Source organism: Camelus dromedarius, chromosome 5, assembly GCF_036321535.1.
Source record: "Camelus dromedarius isolate mCamDro1 chromosome 5, mCamDro1.pat, whole genome shotgun sequence".
NCBI classification, from domain to species: Eukaryota; Metazoa; Chordata; class Mammalia; order Artiodactyla; family Camelidae; genus Camelus; species Camelus dromedarius.
In genome coordinates, this window is record NC_087440.1 from 44,797,796 (window position 1) to 44,820,214 (window position 22,419).

Below are 22,419 nucleotides of genomic sequence, written 5' to 3' on the forward strand. Positions count from 1 at the left end.
TAACTGAGCAATCTGGATTAATCAAAAGTTCAAAAAAGATTTAACAGAGTAAAACAAAAATGGATTAATATTTGGAACACAGGTAACTGAATGTCGCCAACCTAATAGATTAAAGAAAATAAAGCACATGCATACAGACAAGGTACTTGATAATCTGCAATATACATTCATCCAGGGAAAAAACAATAATTTTCAAGTTTATCACATAACTGAAGCTAAGATAGTTATAAGCATTATTTCCTGATACAAGATGAAGCAAATGATGCCTTCCACCACTGCTAACGTTGAACTAGTCACAGGTAAACCTAAGCAAAATAATATGAAGGAACACAGAGTGGGGGCGGGGGGAAGACCTAAAATGTTCAGAATTTGCAAACTATAAAGTAAAGAAAAAATGAGTTTTGGTTGGAAATGACTATAACCCAATAAAAAAATGTTAAAAAAGAAAGAGTTTTGGTTGGAAAACTATTAGAATAAGAGAGTTCAGATTTTGCTTTGGATTCAGGTTTAAAGTAAAAAGCCAGGCTTGACCAATCTCAAAGCTGCTTGTTTGTTTGAAAAGAGGACAGTAGCAAATACTTTGGGATTAAACATAAATGCAATGGTAAAAATATAAAAAATATAGTAAAAAAAACAATATTGGTAGATAACAAGCTTTATCTGAAATTGTTAATTCAATCATTCTTTTGGTTAGTGGAGAAGGAACTGTGTTGCCATTTCACTTTGGCAGTTTAGAATTCAGTGGGTTCTACTGTTGGCAGGAGAATTTGATTAAAGGAAGATAGCTAAAGCGGCAAGAGCTTAATTCATTTAGGATGAGTCATGGTACTGGCTGAGTTTGCCGCACCAAAATTCATGTAAGTCCTAACCCGGCCAGTACCTCAGAATGTGACTGTATTTCAAGAGAGGGTTTTTAAAGAGGTTAGTAAGTTACAGCAGGTCGTTAGGCTGGGCTCTAATCCAATATGACAGGTGTCCTTATAAGAAGAGAAAATTTGGGCCCAGGCAAGGACAGAGAGAAGATCATTGAGAACACAGGAAGAAGAGGAACAGCTACAAAGATGAGGCCAAACAGAGAGGCTTCAAAAAAATCAACCTTGCCGACGCTTGGATCTCAGACTCCTTATGTCCAGTACTGAAAAAATTAATGTTTGTTTAACCCATCCAGCCTGTGGTTCTTGGGTATGACAGCCCTGGCAGACTAACACAAGTCACCTCCGAAACATTCGTTAAATACACGTTTAGTCAGGCTGTAGAAAGAAATGAAGCACGGCACAGCAAAAGGCGGAGAAAGAGAAACCCTTCAAGAAAGCTCCAGTCTGTCCTTAAAGCCGGATGCTGCTTCAAAACAAAACCTATGAATGAAGCTCAGGGCTTGTCCCCAACATGTAGTGGCTAAAATCCTCCTCGCTCAACTTTCACCTATATAATTTTGTGAAGAAATCCTTTAAACTTACAGGTATATTGTAGGAACCCATCTCTTCATTCTAATGGATTTCTCTGAATTAAATACTTTGGATTATTTCATTGAGTATTTGAGAGACAAAATGTGCCATAATTGTGTCTTTCTCTCACATGTTCTGAAGCTTTAAATGATACTTTAACTTAAAATTTTTTTTCAGCACTTTGTGCCTTGGTATTGTAAGCATGGTACTGAATATTACATGGAATGGTCTATCACTAAGTGTGATAAAGAGACTGACTCCATTTTTGATGACTGACTGCTGACTTATTTCCATGCCCATCGTCCCTTTCACCTTTGATCCCACATAAAAACAGGCTGATAAGAGCACTCTCATGTGACTCATCCTTTGACTGGAACTTTAACTCTCATTCTTGCAGGAAACTTTTCCCCAGTGGCACTATAAAGGTCCAACACACTCCCTCTGCTTTGTCCAAACTAGCCTAGATCTGCTCGTGTCCTCTCAGTTCTCCTCAGAGTCTCTTGTGTAAATAATAATCTTTCTATTATAGTCTCTTAGTGTGTGAAGTATCTTAAGCCTGGATGTCCAAACCAAATTTTAGATGGGTGTCCATCCAGTTTTTGCAAAGTAATACAAAACACTATGAAACGTAGAATGACAATCTTGAGGTCCATTCATGTTGCTGCAAACGGAATTATTTTATTATTTTTTATGGCTGAGTAGTATTCCATTGCATAAACATACCACAGCATATTTATCTAGTCATCTGCTGATGGACATTTAAGTTGTTAAGTGAAGTAAGTCAGAAAGAGAAAAAATACCATATGATATCACTTATATGTGGAATCTGAAAAAAAGACAAATGAACTTATTTATGAAATAGAAACAGACTCACAGACAGAAAACAAACTTATGATTACCAGGGGAGAAAAGCAGGGGCAAAGGGATAAATTCAGAGTTTGAGATTTGCAGACACTTATTACTATATATAAAATAGATAAACAAGTACATACTGTATAGCACAGGGAACTATATTCAATATCTTTTAGTAACTTGTGGTGAAAAAGAATATGAAAATGAATATATGTGTGTTCATGTATGACTGAAGCACTAGGCTGTACACCAGAAATTGACACAACTTTATAAACCCACTATACTTCAATAAAAATATATATACAAAAAAATCCCACTATGAAATATTTCATTTTTCAATATATGAACTGCATAAGACCCAACTGTTTTATCTTTTCTTAGTATTTCATGAGTAAACAAACAATCTTATCTGTATAGATAAGACTCAATTCCCATTTATGTCTTTCAAAAACTAAGTGAAACCAGGAAATTATTCAGTTTATATTTATCTCAATTTCTTCACCAGAAGAAAAATGCTCAATAATGTTACTTGCAGGATGTACCCCACTCTGAAACCATTCTGTCCTTCTAAGCCCTTGCACCCTAGGCCTATAATGGGACTGTCAGTCTTGATGATCTTTGAATTAGCTTCAGAGTCACTCTTCTATTTTCTTGGAAAATAGCTCGAGGCTTCTGTTAAGATGGCTGATCCATATTAATCTTCTTATCAAATAGTAGTTGCAGGATACAAAATTAATATACAGAAATCAGTTGCATTTCTATACACTAACAACAAAATATCAGAAAAAGAAATTAAAGAAACAATCCCATTTACCATCATATCAAAAAGAATAAAATACCTAGGAATAATCCTACCTATGGAGGCAAAGGACCTGCACTTCAAAAACTACAAGACACTGATGAAAGAAATTGAAGACAACACAAACAGATGGAAAGACAGACCATGTGCCGTGGATTGAAAGAATCTTGATAAAATGGCCATACTACCAAGGCAATACACATCTTCAATGAAATCCCTATCAAATTACCAATGACATTTTTCACACAACTGGAGCAAAAAATGTTAAACTTTGTATAGAAACACAAAAGACTCCAAATAGCCAAAACAATGTTGAGAAAGTAGAACAGAGCTGGGTGAATCATGCTCCCTGACTTCAGACTATATGCTACAAAGCTACAATAATCAAACCAGTATTGTACTGGCACAAAAACAGACACATAGTTCCAAAATAAATCCATGCATTTATGGTCAACAAACATATGACCAAGGAGGCAGGAATATACAATGGAGAAAAGACAGTCTCTTCAATAAGTGGTGCTGGGAAAACTGGACAGCTACATGTAAAAGAATTAAATTAGAACAGTCTCTAACACCATATACAAAAAATAAACTCAAAATGGATTAAAAAATCTAATGTAAGACTGGATACTATAAAACCCTTAGAGGAAAATATAGGCAGAATACACTGTGACACAACTCGCAGCAACGTTTTGGTTTTTTTTTCCCCAAACCAGCTCCTAGAGTAATAGAAATGAAAGCAAAAATAAACAATGGCACCTCATTAAACTTAAAAGCTTTCACACAGCTAAGGATACCATCAACAAAATGAAAAGACAACCTACAGAATGGGAGAGAGTATTTGCAAATGGTGTGACCGACAAGGGATTAATTTCCAAACTACAGAAACAACGCATATGGCTTAATATCAAAAAACAAGCAACCCAATCCAAAAATGGGCAGAAGATCTAAATTGACATCTCTTCAGAGAAGACATCCAGCTTGCCAAAAGGCACGTGAAAAGATGCTTAACATTGCTAATTGTTAGAGAAATGCAAATCAAAACTACAATGAAGCATCACCTCAGACCAGTCAGAATGGCTACCATTATACAGTCTAGAAATAATAAATGTTGGGGAGAGTGTGGAGAAAAAAGAACCCCCCTACACTGCTGGTGGGAGTGAAAATTGGTGCAGCCACAATGGAGGACAGTTTGGAGGTTCCTTAAAAAACTAAAAATAGAGTTACCATATGACCCAGCAATCCCACTCCTGGGTATATATCCAGAGAAAACTATAATTTGAAAAGACACGTGCACGTCAGTGTTCACAACAGCACTATTTACAATAGTCAAGACATGGAAACAACCTAAATGTTCATTGACAGATGACTGGATAAAGAAGATGTGGTATACATATAAAAAGGAATACTACTCAGCCATAAAAAAGAATAAAATAATGCCATCTGCAGCAACATGGATGGACCTGGAGTTCATCATTCTAAGTGAAGTAAGCCAGAAAGAGAAGAAAAATACCTTATGATATCGCTTATATGTGGAATCTAAAAAAAGACACAAATGAATTTATTTGCAAAACAGAAACAGACTCACAGACTTAGAGAACAAACATATTGTTATGAGACAGGAAAGGGGGTGGGAAGGGATAAATTGAGAGTTTGAGATTTGCAGATACTAACTACTATATATAAAGTAGATAAACAACAAATTTATACTATCTAATACAGGGAACTAAATTCAATATCTTACAGTAACCTATAATGAAGAAGAATATATATATATGTATATGTATGACCAAAATATTATTCTATACACCAAAAATTGACACAACATTGTAAATTGACTATACTTCAATAAAAAAGGATGCAAAAAATAAAAAATAGGAGCTTGGACCCTGCTCCTGGCCTGGCCTCAGGAGGGGAGGGACCTTAGGCCCCTGGGGCTGCCTCCATCTCCCCCACCCCCAACCCCAGGCCCTGACTCTCTCAGTCCTTTTGTCAGTGTTGCAGTTTTTAACCCCTTCTCCCTCCTTTTTGTAGTGAGCTGGGTTTTCAATTGTAAATGTTAACTGCCTCCAGATGAAAATGAGTTTTTAATAAACTCCTTATTATCTCTTCAAGAAAAAAATGTTCTCATTTTTTTCAATATGGATAGGCTGAGAATTTTCCAAATCTTTAACTTCTGCTTTCTTTTTGCTCAACAACTTAATCTTTAAGTCATTTATCTCTTCTCACATCTTACTGTAAGCAGCCAAGAGGAGCCAAGTCCCACCTTCAACACTTTGCTTAGAGATCTCCTCAGCTACATAGGCAATTTCATCACTTGCTAACAAGTACTACCTTCCACAAAACACTAGAATGTGAACGCAATTCAGTCAAGTCTTTGCCACTGAACAAGGACAAACCTTTTTTCCAGTTTCAAATAACATGTTCCTTATTTCCTTCTGAGACCTCATCTGAATGACCTTTATGACCCATATTTCCACCGACATTCTGTTCATGATTACTTAGGTATTTTGTAAGAAGACTGAGGCGTTCTCTACAGCTCTCCATTTTCTTTCTGAGCCTTTACCAGGATCACTCTTAACTGTTCCTTCACAGCTCACAGCAACATAGGCTTTTCTAGCCTGCACCTCAAAACTGCCGGCTTCTACCCATTAACCAGTTCCGAAGCCACTTCCACTTTCACATTTTTAGGTGTTTGTTACAGCAGCACCCTACTTCTGGTAGTGATTACTGCCTTCGTTTGTGGGCTGCTATGACAAAACTACCATAAGCGTTCAGGCAACAGAAATTCACTTCTCACAGTTTTAGGAGCTGGGAAGTCTAAGACCAGGTTCTGGCAAATACAGTATCTGGCGAAGGCCCACTCACTGGCTCACAGATGGCCATTTTCTTACCCTGTCCTCACGTGGCAGAATGGGCGAAGAGCTTCTCTGGGGTCTCTCATAAATAAGGCACTCATCTCATTCATAGGAAGCTGCACGTTACCTCCTCCCTCTCCCTCCCCCTCCCACCAAATACTATCAAATCAGGAGTTGGAGTCGTAACACATACATTTGAAGAGGACACAAAAATTCAGTCTGTTGCAGCTACTATCTGGTAAGCAAACATGTAAACAAACTTCAAAACTGTTTTCTTTTTTTTAACCATTATACTAATCTATCTTTCTGCTTGCTTGGGATGAAAACCCAATGCAGAATATTTATGTTCAAGTTACTGTAACTTAAGTTTTGAAAGTAAAGCAGTGCTAACCAGAACTAGAATCTCTCTTTCCATGCTGTTAGTAAAAAGTCTGATCTTTCTTAAAGTAAGTTGAGATAATAATAAATAAGATAAGATAAGAAGATAAATAATAATAATAAGATAATAAGAAATAATAAGAAAATAATAAGAAAATAATAAGAGTAAGATTTTACAAACACCCCCCCCCCACCATGGTCAAAATGCATGTTGTTGTGTCTTGTGAAGCTAGAGAATTTTTTCAAATAAATTTTCCAACCCTAGAATTTCCATTTATCTGTTTTTTTAAATTAAGAAAAAATAATAAATGATAACATTGGAATATAGTACTTAAAAGAAGGTTATCTGGCATCTAAGTTAAAAATCCTTTCTCCTAGAGTACTTAAATCTTTCTAGATCCTTATCACTTAACTTGGATTGTTTAATATTCCAAACCTTGTTATCTAGTACATGCTGCAACTTTTCATAAGAAGAAATTCTTAAGGCATAAAGATATATTCTATCTACACGGAAGTCCAAACATATTCTGAAAGCAGCAATTTACAGCTTTTTAAATGCAAAGGGACACAATTATTACTTCAATACTTAGACAGATAAAAATGCTGGCTTTTTCAAAGATACTGAAAGTTTTATAAAAGAATATTATACCCTAATAATTGTTATTACCATTCCATAAACCTCAGAAAGGACTATTTCCATAAAAGAGGAGGTTATTATATTCAGTAAATTTTCTTACAGCCAGAGATATATATCATAGAAAAAAATCATTACTTATTTTGCATTCTGGTGATAAAAACACATAACAGTATGTGAAGGAAATCATTATGTAAATCATTATGTAAAGGTTGATTATTAGCTACATATTGTTTAAGTACTTTGTTAGCAAACATTTAACATTTGTTTAAAGTTATTTAAATAAATTAAGGTATTTACCTAAACACATTTTAATATTTTATTTATTCAAAATTGCATCATGAAAATAACACGTTCATATTTTCTAAATTGAATAGAGCTTATTATTCTTAGCTTACTTTATTGGGACCTATTTACTTCCATGCAATATTTTAAAAATGACATTAGGTGTTATGTAAATTACTTTTTAAACATCATATGAGACTCAGGCGATTAAAGAGGAAAACTGATCAATTTTCTGGTTATTTATCAACCATCCAGCTGTTGTGCTGTCTTCCTCAATTGATTAGATCCTGCCTGAGTTAAGCCCTGTTAAGGTCACCCTGAAAAAAGCAGGGGTCTCTTTATCACTAAAATTTGGTTCAGCTATCGAGAGTGATGACACCACACAGGGCAGGGCTCTCAGGGAGGTCTGAAAGGAGACTGGCTAAGGGATTTTTTACTGTGGTTGGGGGTGGGGCGAGGGCGAGGCGGCAGCTTGTGTGGTTTGAATTTCCTGCAGGTATCAAAGGAGAGAACACCAAGGATTTCTTATTAGTTTGCCCAGACTGAGCACAGGCAATGGGGGAGGGATGATACTTAAAAGTTGATAGCAGGTAAACATCAAAAAATGGAGTCTGACTCTTGCTTGGTCACTCATCTGTGAGTAATCACCCAGTGAAAGCAAGGACATTCATATTTTTTGAGGCATTGTTAAAAATGAAATTATTTCAATAGTGTGTCATTTCATTAATAAGTTAGGAAGACATAGTGTTTGAAGAATTTAGAATAGTAATAATACTTAACATTTTTATAATATTTTATGTTTTCCCCAAAGTACTTTCATATTGCAAATCATATTATAGTCTTCAGATTTCTTAGGGCAGATTATTATTCGTATTTCAGAATATTAAAAAATATTGTCTGCTTTGACAAAATAGCTTCTTAACATTGTACTAACTGGAATAGAAATACGGTTCTTTTTTCTTGAAAAGCTCTTAATTTGTAACCCAATCTAGTCTCGATTCATATTTTGTTTTCCATTTCTTAATATGGTAGGAGGAAGAAATGGATTATACTATGGAGATCTAGAAATACTATAAATTATGTTTCCACAATGTTAAAATGATGAAGGACTTTTTAAGTTACTTCTACCCTAAATTTGATTAACTCCACTCCAAAATATCCAAACACAACCCAGAAGAATTTTGATCCAGATAAACTTTTATGTTGGTTAAGTAGTATTGAAATAATAATGATGAAACAACAGCACCAATAAAAATACCAACTTTTTTTTTTTCCTGGAGCCAGAAAAATTTATCCTAAAGCTCATATGGAAAACATAAATACTTAATACTAACTATGAAACACAGAAAATATAATTAAACACTGGGAACTCAAAAATATACCATTAAGTCTATACAATTGAAATATTATGTTGCTGACATGTGGAAAGGTATATATTTAGTACAGAATAGAACAGCAAATAATAAAACATGGACCTTTATTGTATAATAAAGATGGCATTTCAAATCACTGGGGAAAATTATCTTTTTACTAAAAGTTTGGGAAAAACTATAGAGGCATTTTGATAATTGGATCAAAATATATCTGTTTATACCCCTAAATGAAACAAATTTGATCAGAGTTCTGAATGTTAAAATAAATTTGAAATTATAGACAAAGACTTGGATTTCTTTCTTTATATCCTGGATGTTGGGAAAGCTTTTGAATTTTGGCCCAAAAACCTAGGTGTGATTTTTATTGCAATTTTATTGTTTATGCCATATAAAAATAAAATAGAAACTTCTATCTGGCCAAAAAACAGACAAACAAACAAAAAAGGCAAAGTCCAAAGAAAATGACTGAGTGGTTGACATTTTTTCATTATATATAATAAAAGGTTAATGTTGCTAATACAAAAAAAAGTCTAAGAGTGACCTCAGCATCATGGCAGCACGTGATGCTCCCCTTGTCTCTCCTCTTCAATCTACAACCAGTAATGTACCCATAACTCAACACAGATACCTCTGTCAAACACACCAGGATGCCGGAGAATTCCCCACATCTGTACATCTAAAGGCAGGGGACTGGAACACATAAGGTAGGCAGAACTGGGGGGAAGTGGAGATGGTGCCTGAAATCCCCACCAGCTTCAGCAGCTGAGCCCACAGCCTGGCAGCATCAGAGGAAGCAGTTCACAGAACTCCAGCCTCCTGGCTACAGCAGCACCCATGCACAAAGAGAACCCGGCAGCAGTGCAAGTGGGGCCTGAGACCCCATCCCTCCAGCCATGAAGGACCCACAGCTCTGGTCTCCCTGCCCACAGCAAGTGCACCTGCAAGTCTGACAACCCCAGACACGGCAGAAGCACCTGTGACCCTGGCTCCCCTCGCCACCTCCCTTCCCTTTCCCCCTGAGCCGAGACCCAGGAGACCCTAGACAGAGTGGAGGTGAGCTCTATCCCAATGCTCAAGGCAAAACCAGTGACAACAAGGCACCAACGACTGACAGCACAAGCAACCACAGTGAGGGCATCAGGCGATGACTCTGGCAGAGGTAGTGGAGGATGGAAAGTGCCAATTCTCAGATAAAATCAGAGGAAACACAGGTGTTGGGAAAACTGGATGGCCATGTGCAAATAATGAAATTACACCATCTTAAACCATACACAAAAATCAACTCACAATGAAATACTTAAATGTAATACCTGAAACCATTAAACTCCAAGAAGAAAATTTAAAAATGGGCTGAGAAGCTGAACACACATTTTTCTAAAGACACATAGATGACAGCAGACACGTGAAAAGATTTTCAACATCGCTAATTATTAGGTAAATGCAGATCAAAACCACAATGAGGTAACACCTCACACCCATTAGAATGGCTATTATCAAAAAGGCAAGAATGGCATGCTGGAGAGGCTGTAAAGGAAATGGAACTCTCCTGCAATGTTGGTAGGAATGGAAACTGGTACAGTCACTGTGGAAAACAATATGAAGCGTCCTCAAAAAATTAAGAACCAAACTACCACACTATCCAGCTATTCTACTTTTGGGTTATTTGAAGAATACAAATATACTAACTGAAAAAGATCAGTGCACCCCTCTGTTTTTTGCAGCATTATGTATAAGAGCCAGAATATGGAAACAAACTAAGCGCCCATCAACACTGATGGTTGAATGCATAAAGATGCAGTGTATATAGACAGTGGAATACTTCTTAGCCATAAAAAGATGAAATCTTCTCATTTGCAACAACATGGATGAAACGTGGGGGTATTACACTAAGTGAAATAAGTCAGATGGAGCAAGACAAACACTGTAGGGTTTCACTCATATGTGAAATATATTAAAACAAACAAAAAATGCATAGACACAGAGAACAGAGTAGTGGTTACCACAGGGGCGAATTTACAGAGAGGCTGTCATGAATTTTAGAGGCTGGGGGTGTTGCAGCAGTTTAAGTAAGCATTTAAAACTGTGGGTGTTGACTAAGAACTAATGTCAGAGGGTTTCACTCTGAATTACTGGCATTAATGATTTCAAACCTTTGTCATTCTGGCCTATGTAAAGATCACTGACCATAGTGGTCATTTGAAGTAGTCCGTCTAAATCTTTAATTCCTAGCTATATTTTAAATTGGATCACATAGGTGTATACAAATCACCTCAATAAAAAGTGTCTCTATAACTGCTTTAAAAACTGTAAATTTCTATGTATATGAAAATCACTTTTACTCATCATGATTTACTAACACTTCTTGGCAAGACATTTATTTTACTTAAGATAAGAAGACATGAGATTAAATATTTGTGATTAATATGCAAATATCCATGTAAGAAATTAAAATCACTTGGTTTACTTTTTTATTGAAATTGATTTCCTCACATTATATAAAAATAGTATAAGCAAGAGTCAAACCTCACGAGCCTGGTAATTAAAATCACTGCCTGCCACCATCTCTTATCCTTCCAAGTCATGTAGTCCAACACTCTCACTGCAACTAATCTGATTCCACAGGTAGCTTAAGTCTGCTGGTTCTTATACTCTGCTACATGTAACTAAAGCCAGTTTCTTTAAAGCCTCCCAAACCTCTTCTCACTCCTTTTACTCCTTCGAGGTAGTCCATAAAATGCACTGTGGTTACTCTTAATTCAAAAATTTTTATTAATTTATATTCTTCTTGAATATATTTTCCTCTTTTATCCACTTTTCCAATGTCTTCTCATAGTTCGAGACCCAAGTAATTTCTACTTTTTCACAAATCTTTTTTTCTGAATTCTAACACCGTATGTTGAAATTTTTTAAATGCTGGTGACCTATATTATTCATTTTGTCTGCTGCTTTAAAGTATTATCTAACTACGTCAAATTCTGTCTGATTGTCTATTAAATGAAAAGATGACTTCATGCATGCAAGGACCTTAAATTTGTATCTTGGTGTATACAGAGCTATTTGTTAAACAGACAAATGCATAATTAGAAAAACATGACTGGCCATAGACATTCTCTTCATCTAAAAAATATTTTTATCTTCCTTTGTACATCTCTCCTGTATTTTTAATTTAAACAAACGGATTAAGCCAAAATTATGACACAGTTTTACCAAGATTTATATTCATACTTCTAATTTCTGCTTTAATAGGACATAATTTGTGCACAAAAGTTCAAGCTATGGATATCTTTATAGTTTAAAATGATCTGTAAAGAAAAACTATTTGGCACTATATCACCTAATCCTATTGTTAAAGAAAACATTGTGCTGCACAAGATGAGTAACAGAAGTTGCTTTTATTTTGAAACTATCACCAGCAATAGGCCAAGTGTGGAGACTCAGCTCCACTGAAATAAAATGTGGGAGAGCTTCAAGAGCTGGGGTGGAGTGATCATTGGCCATCTGTGTTTGCTAATCGTCTTTAAACAAAGCAAAAAATAAACTTTCTCCTATCTTCTGGATAGGCACTTGAAGAAGGAGGTAGTTTCACAGCCAAGAGGGAGGCACCCACTGAAGTTAGGTGCCTGTCCTCCCACAGAGACTGGGAGGTAGGGCACAACTTCCCTTGAGAATTATATTCCAGAGATGGCCCAAGGGTCCTTGAAAAAGACAGTCCTGGGTTATAAAAGTAGCAAGAAGCTTTTTAGAAAGAGTTAAATCTCCTAAGGGCAGAGAAAGAATTTGCAGTTTCAAGTTTTCTAAAGTAAGGATCTAGGAAAAGTGGGACAGGGTCCCGAGTCAGGAAGAATCCTGTCTAAAATTTGGTCATGCTGACAACACTGTTATGGCCTTTATGGTCATTATTCATTGCAGGACAACATATATCCTTTAGTTTCAATTCTATCTCAGCAAATGAAATTCTACTTTAAGGTCAGGAAATTTAATATTATTTTACAAGGTCATAGCAGCATCTTGGTTTCCAACCGGTCAGTTACTTTCTACAATCCAAATGGTCCTATTTCATTCATTCCAAGGGTATCCACGTGTCATATTGTGTAGCCTGTCTCTCCCATTACATAGTGAGTTACTTAAGGTTAGTGACTATATGTATACCAGAAGTATGAATGTTTCCTGAAGCTGAGTGACAATAAGAATCTAATGGATTCTAAAGAACATGTCAATGATAATCTTTCTTGAATAACTAAGAATTCCATATATGGATGGCTATATAATTATAAATAAATTATTTTGACTTAAAAATAATTCTTCAAAAATTTTTGATATTTCTAAATTTACTTTTGTTATATATCTTTCAAATGATAAATTACTAAAAACCACAGTTATTTCTTTTAGAATAACATTTCTAATTGAAAAGCAGAAAAGAAAGGTGAACTTCATCCACAGCTGCTTTAATTGCTTATCTTATCATTAATCATCTTAGTTTGTGAGTAAATGATCTTTTCTTTTGAAAATGCTTAATAATATCAGAGGTACAAAGTTCTGTTTGTGGCACACTGTTAATCTCAATGACAGAATTACTAAGAGACATTTCATTATGCTAGTGCCTAAACTTTCTGGCCAACTTTGTTACATTCATTTAGCTTATAAACAGAAATTTACAATTTTTTTATTGTTTCTGCTTAGAGTTTTTACCAAATATGTTATTTATTCTCCAATATTTATGTGACAAATTCTTTGAATTTTTGTTATTTTGTAGTTAAGTGCCATTTATTTTTTAGAGAAAATCTGACAGTCCATTGCAATTTTTCTCAGTATTGAAAACAAAAATTATACATATACTAAAAATAGTTTCTGTATATAAAATATATAGTATACATATAGTTTATATTATATAGTCAGCCTTCTGTATCTGCGCATTCTGCCTCTGCAGATTCAACCAATCATGGATCAAAAATATTTTTTTAAAAACTTCTGGGATGTTCCAAAAAACAAAAAGAGATGATTTAAAGTATATGGGAGAATATATGTACATTACATGCAAATATTATGTCATTTAAATAGAAGACTTGAGCTTCAGTGGTTTTTGCTATCTGTGGGAGGTCCTGGGACAAATCCCCTACAGATACTGAGAGATGACTGTGGAGTTTGATATTATACAGTTTAATATTCTTCCCTGGGAAGCAGCAGAATCTAAGTTCAGAGAGAGAAAAAAAAATGTTGTTTACTTGGATAAATTTTTTAAAACATAAAATAAATTTCTTTTAAAACTCAAGTTCACTTAGCATTTATTTAAAATGTGGATTATGCATTCTGATATCAACGTTAGAACCAATTAAATTACATGAACCCCATTATATGTTTTCCTCAGACATTTTAAGATCAATGTTCCATCCATAGCCCATTAAGGATAAATGTTTTACACATATTTTTCAGTAACTGTGTTGGTAGCTGAAGCATGTGAAAATTTTACCACTGGGAGTTTTAAAAGAAATGGAAAAAATACATCTACAAAGAAATATTTGAAGGGAAAGTACCTTCAAACTGGATCTTTCTACTCTACGGGTTTTTTTTTTTTTGCATAATGTTTGTGCATATATTAAAAATGGACATAATTTAGGAAATATTAAAATTATAGCTCAGGAGACAACCAAAATTGTTAAATTTAAATAATCAATAATTGTGTTCAGAACTTAAGTGAAATTTACTTTTTGATATCTTAAAAATGCCAAGATTTTAAATTAATCTTTTGGAGTATTTCTTACTACGTTTTTTCTTTTCTTTTGCTCATTTATCATTTATATCAGAATCTTTCCCACCCTCATGTTTTGATTGTCTCCAAGTTTAAGATGTGCTGATGATGAGAATGTTTTTCTCATCTTCTGAAGTAGGTTGTAGTAAACATCAGTAGGTGAATTTTATGGAGAATGCTATATCTTTCATAAATATATTAAAAACCATAGTATGTGTTTACTGACAGTCTACAAATGAGGAGTTTTATTTCACATACTATTATTTCTAGTGTACCTGTTTCCTAAAATGCTTTAAGTGCCTTACAGATTTTTGTTCATTACACAAATCAGGAAAGCAAAATAAAAAAGCAAAAGATGTCTTAGTGTTTTGGGAATTTGTAATATACATAAATATTTCTACTAAGTCTTCATGATAACATTAGGATACAAAATATTCACATTCGGTTATGTAGTATACAGTAATATTTTGAACTGAATAGCTGAGAGAAGAGTTTTCTGGAACTAGACATACACAATTGAGAGGATTGTCTTTAGAACAAGTTGCATAAAATATTAATACTTGGCTGGCTGAGGTCAGTGCCTAAACAAAGAAGATCTAGAAAAGATAACCAGAAAAATGGAAATGATAAGAGTTGGAAAGCACTGCAGGGAGATTGTCTAAGTTCATTCTAAAGTACAAGAATTTACCAAAAAATTAATATAGTTCTGGTATACTAGTTAAGAAGGTAATTAAAAACATGGGTAAATTTCTACCTCCATATTTTCCAACTTACATTAAAAAAAAAAAGTTCTTGAAATGTGTATAGAGGTTCTATGAGTAAAAGTGTTTTACATTCTGTTTAAACACAATGTTTAATAAATGAGCAGGATTTTTAATATAGAGAGATCCTCTGAGCTTTCACATGCAAGTATAATACATTCCAAATTTCTAAATGAGGACTACTATAGTCAGTGTATCAAAATGATTTGACCTTAAATTATCAGTGGGGCAGGAGTCCCACAAAACATCATTTGGGGAAAATGCTCCAAACTTAAAACATTTTTGTGTGTTTTCTACTAGGGCAGATAAAATAAGTTACTGAGAAAATAGTAAGTGATAGATGGTATTTGTCAAATAGTTTCATTATTAGACCAAAAAATCTTTTTTTTTTGATTTTGTAATTGCATGAGAAGGCCCACTGATAGCATATGAGGTTCACAATGTAATAATTAAACAATGGAAGCAGAATAAATTCTTAATTTATGACTAACATTACTGAAATGTTTTGTTGTTCTTTATATTGTTTTTCATCAGTTTTAGCTCATATCAGTCTTCTACCTATTATGGAGCACAGTAACTTTTTGTATACAGAACTGTATTCCTTAGCATTGTTTCTAATTATTTATCTCTTTAATTGTTGACAGATACTTTGCAGAGTAACAGAAGCAGATATCATTTACCTTATTTGAAAGGAAATAGACACAAATAGGGAGAAACTACCAATGTAACCAAAATTCCAATGTAACCATATAGCAGATTTTTATTCTATTATGGTCTCATTTGGGGACACATTAGGCATTTTGCTGGCACTTATTTTAAAATCCTTCAAAAAAATATTTCATATTGGGTCTATGTAATGATCATGCATGCATTTTTATGTCTGACAAGCAGTTTGCTTCTAATCTATAGACATTTACTTGACTTTCAGAAATTAAAACATACTCAACATTAGCACATTGCAGCAGATGTGCAAGAAAAATTTACTCCTGCATCTAGAGGTTCAGCTTCAATGCAACAAATATTATGTAAACAACCTAAAGACTCGTTTATTTAATCTTATACTGAATATTACCCCAGGGACTTTTTGGCTATTCAAGCTATTTCTTCTGCTTTCCTTTTCTACTTTATATTTTTAAATTTCACCAATCATCTACTTTTCCCTCATCAGGGAAGGATACTGTGTATTTTTCATTTAACAACTTTAGTTTACACTGAAAGAACTTTGAATTAGGAAATGGATACTTAAATATAACAGATGAAATTAATATTAAATATATAGTTATTTCAAATCTCTTTTTAATAACACCATTCCCTGTTTTATAAACAAATAGGAGCTTTGTGATCTGTATTCATCATGCTTTATAGCAGAACTACCAATTTTAAAAGATACCATTCATTGGAGCAAACCCATCATTAGAGCAAATAGCTATATATGCAAAAATCATTTGGGAAAGATTCTTAAGGCTCCAGAAAACATCCATGCTAATTACAAAGTAGTTATTAAAATGAAACACAAGAGGAATTAAAGATAATAAATAAAAAAGTTGAGTCATTTTAAGCCTTATATTCTATAAGACAAATATAGTCACAGAAATATATCTAATGTCTTGGATATAAAGTTACATATTTAAATCAGTATAAGGCATTATTATTTAATTGATATGACAAAATTATCATAAATATGCTAACATTAAAATAAAAAAAAAGTATCAAGTTAAAAAACCAGAACATATTTCTAGTAGAATTATAATTTAAATATGTTATACATATCTGCAAGGAACTATAGTTCTGGAATTAAATTCAGAGAAAAAACGACTAGTATATTTAACTGCAAACTTCTGTGCAGCATTTATACTCTAAAAGGTAATTTTTAGTCACTGTGTGTATTAAGTGCAGGTAAAAAATTTCTAATTGACTCAGCTACAACATTATACTTCCTAAAAAATCTTTTAATGTCATATTCCTTCTGTTTCATGTTGGCTTTCTCCAATTATTTTGATGTACATTACCGAGATTTTCCACATATGAGTAGGCAGAGTTTGTCCTCCCTATAAGACTTGGGTAGAAACAAAAATAAAGTGAGAATATTCATTGTAAAGCATGTTCTATAACATGGATTTTAAGTTCCTTAAGGACTATCAAAGGAGATAAAGCTCCTTAAGCTGACAAGTAAATTCTTTATGTTTGCATAAATAATTATAATATGTTTTCTGATCTTTTTCTGCCAAACGGATACAAACACTACTGATACCAAACAGCCAACCTGGTTTCTATAGACTAAGAATTATTTAAAAAATAATTTATTGTTTATTACATTTAAACACTGATGAAAATGTATTTTGGTCTGAAACTCGCTTCCTTCTTTTTTCTTATTTGCATTCAATAATGCTTCTTTGTTTGTTGCTTGTTTCTTTCTCATTTTTCTATCTACTTCGTGCTCTAAACTATTTTCATCGGCATTCTCTCCAATCTCTTGTGAGGATTTCTCCTCTCATGTAAATAAAATGAATTTGTATGTCTCTAGGTCTACTTTTCTCTAGTCATGTCTTTCATTTTCATAAACCACTAGACAATATAGCAGGTATATCACAAAACACAATAGATTCAAAATTGAATGTTGAATGAATAATATCCTAATTTCAATTAGTACTGTTTCATGCATTTCTCACTCATTTTCATGTCACCATAATTCATTCAGTCACTTGTTTCGCAAACTCAAAATTATTGTAGGTAATGTCCCTCTTTTGCTACACACATCTTATGAGTTTCCAAAACCAGTTAAAGACATGAGATGATTCATTGGACATGATACAAAGTAATCTAATCTAAAAGAGGCATGGAAAGTGGTACAGATTAAGCAAACTTGCCATGTATTCTTAATTGTTGATGTGGGTAGTGAGTATTTCATATTATACTCAATCATTTGGTATTTGTGTAAAGTTCCAAAAATAAAAAAATTCAAAATATATAATGATATTTTCTTACTCTTATTTTTCTCTATTTTTTGGAAAACTACTCCTATCACTGTACATTCAAATATTATTCATTCTATTTGTACCAACTTTTAAGAAAAAAGATATGGACAAGAATTTCTCTTCAGAGTTGAGACATTTTTCTTTGTTATAAAGTGGAAATAATAATAACCATTATGTATAACAGTCATGATGACAAAAATCAGACAACATTCACATAAGTACAATTATAGTCCCTGCTGATATGATCTCCCTTTCTCAGTTGTTAAAATTTCTGATCCCTGGAGGATTCATTTTCCCAGGATTCCCTTTTTAGTTCCAGCCTCTACTTGTCATAAAAACAAATCTTAGTGCTCTGATCTTTTATCTGAAATAACACTAGCCCTTATTCTACCAAATCACATTTTGCAACAAAGTTGTAATAATATTAAGTCAGGAAAAAGGAAAAAAAGAAACTATAAGTTATATACATTTCTTTGAGAACTTTGTGCATTTAATTAGATAGAAAAAGGTTAGGTTCTCTATGTTTTTTCAAACAATGTGTGAAGTTTGGTATAATCCTTAACCATCTCTATGTCCAAAATGGCCCAGGCTCAGTAAACAGACGTTCACTTATCCTGCCTTACTCTGGCAGTCATCACAAAGGCTGCAAATCCTGTAATTAAGAGGCAGGTCTCCTGTCTTTCCCTGGGACTCACAAACCTTGTTCCTAACATAAGGATTGCAAGGAATATACATTAATAGGGTAGATGAGAGAAAGATCAATAAGTTATCATTAAAACCATATAGTCATATATTAAAAAAATCACATGAAGGAAAAAAGAAAACAATAACTATCAACTAAGTCCAAGAAGTTAGCAAGATATTTTGGAGCAAAAATAATTACACAATTTAGAAAACTATTTCAGGCACTTCCAGCTTTGTGGTTGCAAAAGCTTTGTCTCTACCCTGTGTGCTGATAGGCTCTGAAGACAAGGGACATACTGGATAAGAAAGAGTGGATTAGGGAAGATAAAAGTGTCTGTGCCCACGAGCAAGATGCAGGAGCATGAGATGGGTTTATTAATTCCACAAAAACTTAGTGAGCAAACTGGTATTGCTCTGAGCTCAGAAAAGATGCAATTTTAACAATCTTATCTAACAAGAAAGACTTCAGGTCAGACTAAGGGGTTGGTTACCAGAAGGGAAGGCTATATTAGTGCTGGGCTGAAAAGGAGATATTAAACCGTGAAATACAAAATGACGAGTGAAGGGAGAGCCAGAAAAAGTGGTCAATTTGACAACAATACTGAATGTCAGTGGGTAGAAAGGAAATACACAAGCATTGACAGGATTATCTAGTACTTTGTATTAATTATTTTCTGATTAAGAAATCACTACTGGTATTACAAGTGCAAAACCCACACATGTATAAAAACACAGAAGAGCAAATCATGTTAGCATATGTATTCCTGAATATTAATAGGTAAGTTTTCAAAGATATTCTACTATAAAGACTTAATATTAACTATAAATAGATAAAACATTCAAAAATCATTGATATAAACTCTATGAATCAGCTGGAGAAAATGTTTCACACATCGTCTTTTATGGTTTAAGTCTCTAACCACTGTATGGTGCGTTTAGTTTTCTACCTTCTGTTAGTCCAATACATTATTTTAATACCTATACTACCTCACAGCTTATATTTAATGCTTATTGTTCTCTGAATCATCCCAACTTCAGAGAATTTTTATAAAGCAAAGACAAAAATATGACTCCAGCTAGAAAGATTTTATGAATCATGGAATTTTTAGTATGTTTAGATGCCTTATGAACTTCATTAATGATTCGGATTACATATTTAAGTTTTAATTCCACTATATTCTGCTTTAAAGATTTTTCTAAGGACCTATTCAGAAATAAATTCATTCACTCTTTCTTGTTAAGGTCAATTAATTAGTATGTTTTTGATTTCCCCATACCTTCTATATCTCTTCAACTTGAAAAAGGTAGTATTTTAGAAGTAAACATTTTTATTACTTACATTTTATCTCAGAAATGTTATATCATTCAATATAGGTTACAATATTTTAAATGCTATGACAATATGATTCTATAATTAGTTAACTTGAGTACTCAGTAACAGTCCTTCAATAGAACAAAATCCCTGTGTACTAATTTTTTAGAGTGCATCAGATCCATGGTATTCCCAGAAGAAGAATACAATTTATGAATTACTTTAGCCTTCAGCAGTTTCTGCTATGTTTTTGCTAAAACCAATACACCGTATGGTCAATTGATTATGGCTTTCCTCCTTCCTGGTACAGGATATAATTTTTCCAACTACAACCTAAAAAAGAAAATAACTCCCTTGAAAACTTCTCTCAGAAGTGTTACAATCCATCTAAACTCTATTGCTTACTGTAGGGTGTAAGCACATAGGCCTGGGGAACCTAGTTCAAGTTTTGAGGGTTACTGTCGTAGTAAAACAGGAAAAACCATGCCAGCTTGAGACATGTGCTTTGCAATGCAGAAATAATTGAGCTACTACATATTTTGCTTCTTTTAACTACTTGTACAGTCTCAACTGCAATTTAATTCCACCAGTTCATATTACTAAAGAATAACTAAAAACAAAAGGTAAGATCAGAATTACATCAGCTGCTCAGTATTACTGCCTGTGTAACCAATTACCATGAATTTTGTGGCTTAAAATAACACATTTATTACCTCGCAGTTTCTGAATCAGGAGTCTTGGCGCAGAGTGGCTGGATCCTCTGCTCGGTGTCTCACAAGACTTCAGTTGAGGTGTTGGCCAAGCTGAGCTTTCACTTCAAGGCTAGCCTGGGGAGGAGCCCACTTCTAAGCATCCGGATTATTGGTGGAAGTAACTGCTTTGTGTTTGAGTGACTGAGGGCTGTGGTTTTGTTGTTGTTGTCTGTTTGCTAGAGGCTATCTTTAAGTCCTACAGGCCACTCATAGTTCGTGTCCCCACTCAGTTTCTTGTCTCAAGGACTTTCTCAGCATGGCTGCTTACTTCCTCAAACCTGCAAGGATGATCTTTCATTGTAGTCTGCTAAGATGAAGTCTTATATATCGTATCATCAAAGGAGTGACATTCCCGCATCCCCACAGATGCCCCACATTCTGTGGGCTAGAAGCAGTTTACACATACTGCCTCCACTCAGTGTGAGGGGATTCTGTCAGAGCAGGCAGATAGCTAGATATGAGCAGAGAAAGGGGGACACAGACCAAATGGCAGGAATTGGGCAGAAAGGAGGGGCACAGGCCAAATGCAGGAAACCACACATCATGTAAGCAGCAGGGGTCCTTGGGCAGAGAAAGAAAAGTAGGAACCTTGGGTCTGATAAGGGATCATGCCTTTTGGGATGACAAGTGGCCTGGAGAAAAACAAAGAAAGATGAGAAAAGGCAGGAATTTCTAGTGTCCAAATGTAACCTTTTGCTTATTATGCCCTCATTTCAGTAAAATTAGCCTTGCAGATCAGAAGTACCCATCGTGCACCGACGCCATGACACTTCCAATCCAGACTAAATAAGGACAAAAATCCCTCCTCCCTTTGGGAAGGTGGAGTTGGGATGATGATCAGGGAATACGATCCCAAACCCTTCCCTCCCCAATGAATATTCCGCCCATTCATTTTTACACCCTATGTAGCTTACTTGCCAAAGAAACTCAGGGCAGCCGCTCACCTGAGCCTGCCCACTCTCCCCTGAGAGTGTACTATCCATTCTTTAATAAATCTTCACTTTACCTTTTTTAACCACTACGTCTTGTCTCTGAATTCTTTCTGGGACGGGACAAGAACCTGGAACACCAGTTGCATCTATCGGCAACAGTTCCACAGTGGTGTGGACACTAGGAGGTGGGAAATCATCGGGAATGGGGGTCACCTCAGAGTCTGTTTATCACAGTGATGTTCATACAAATGTAAATGATTCGAGCATCAAAGATTTTGTTTAACTCATTAATATTTCAATTGCCTCAGAGTAGAATTCAAAGTACAATGCTTGTACAGTCTGATGAAGAATGCTAGAATGAATTTACAAAGAGATGCAGAAATTCATTAAACTGGTCAATATCCACAGAGCATTTGATCAGACAGTTTTTATGTCTATGGAAAGAAATCGTTTGCACTACTCTTAGTTTTCTACCACTGGTAGTAGTATAGCCAGTAAGACAACTGACAGTGGAACATCTCAAACACAAAGAAAAGTGCGGAGGCTCCATGGAGTCAGGTGACTCAGAAGACAAACCAAGCCAGGAAGTTTTTCCTCTGTCTCAAAATCTTAAAAAAAATAAATAAATAAAAG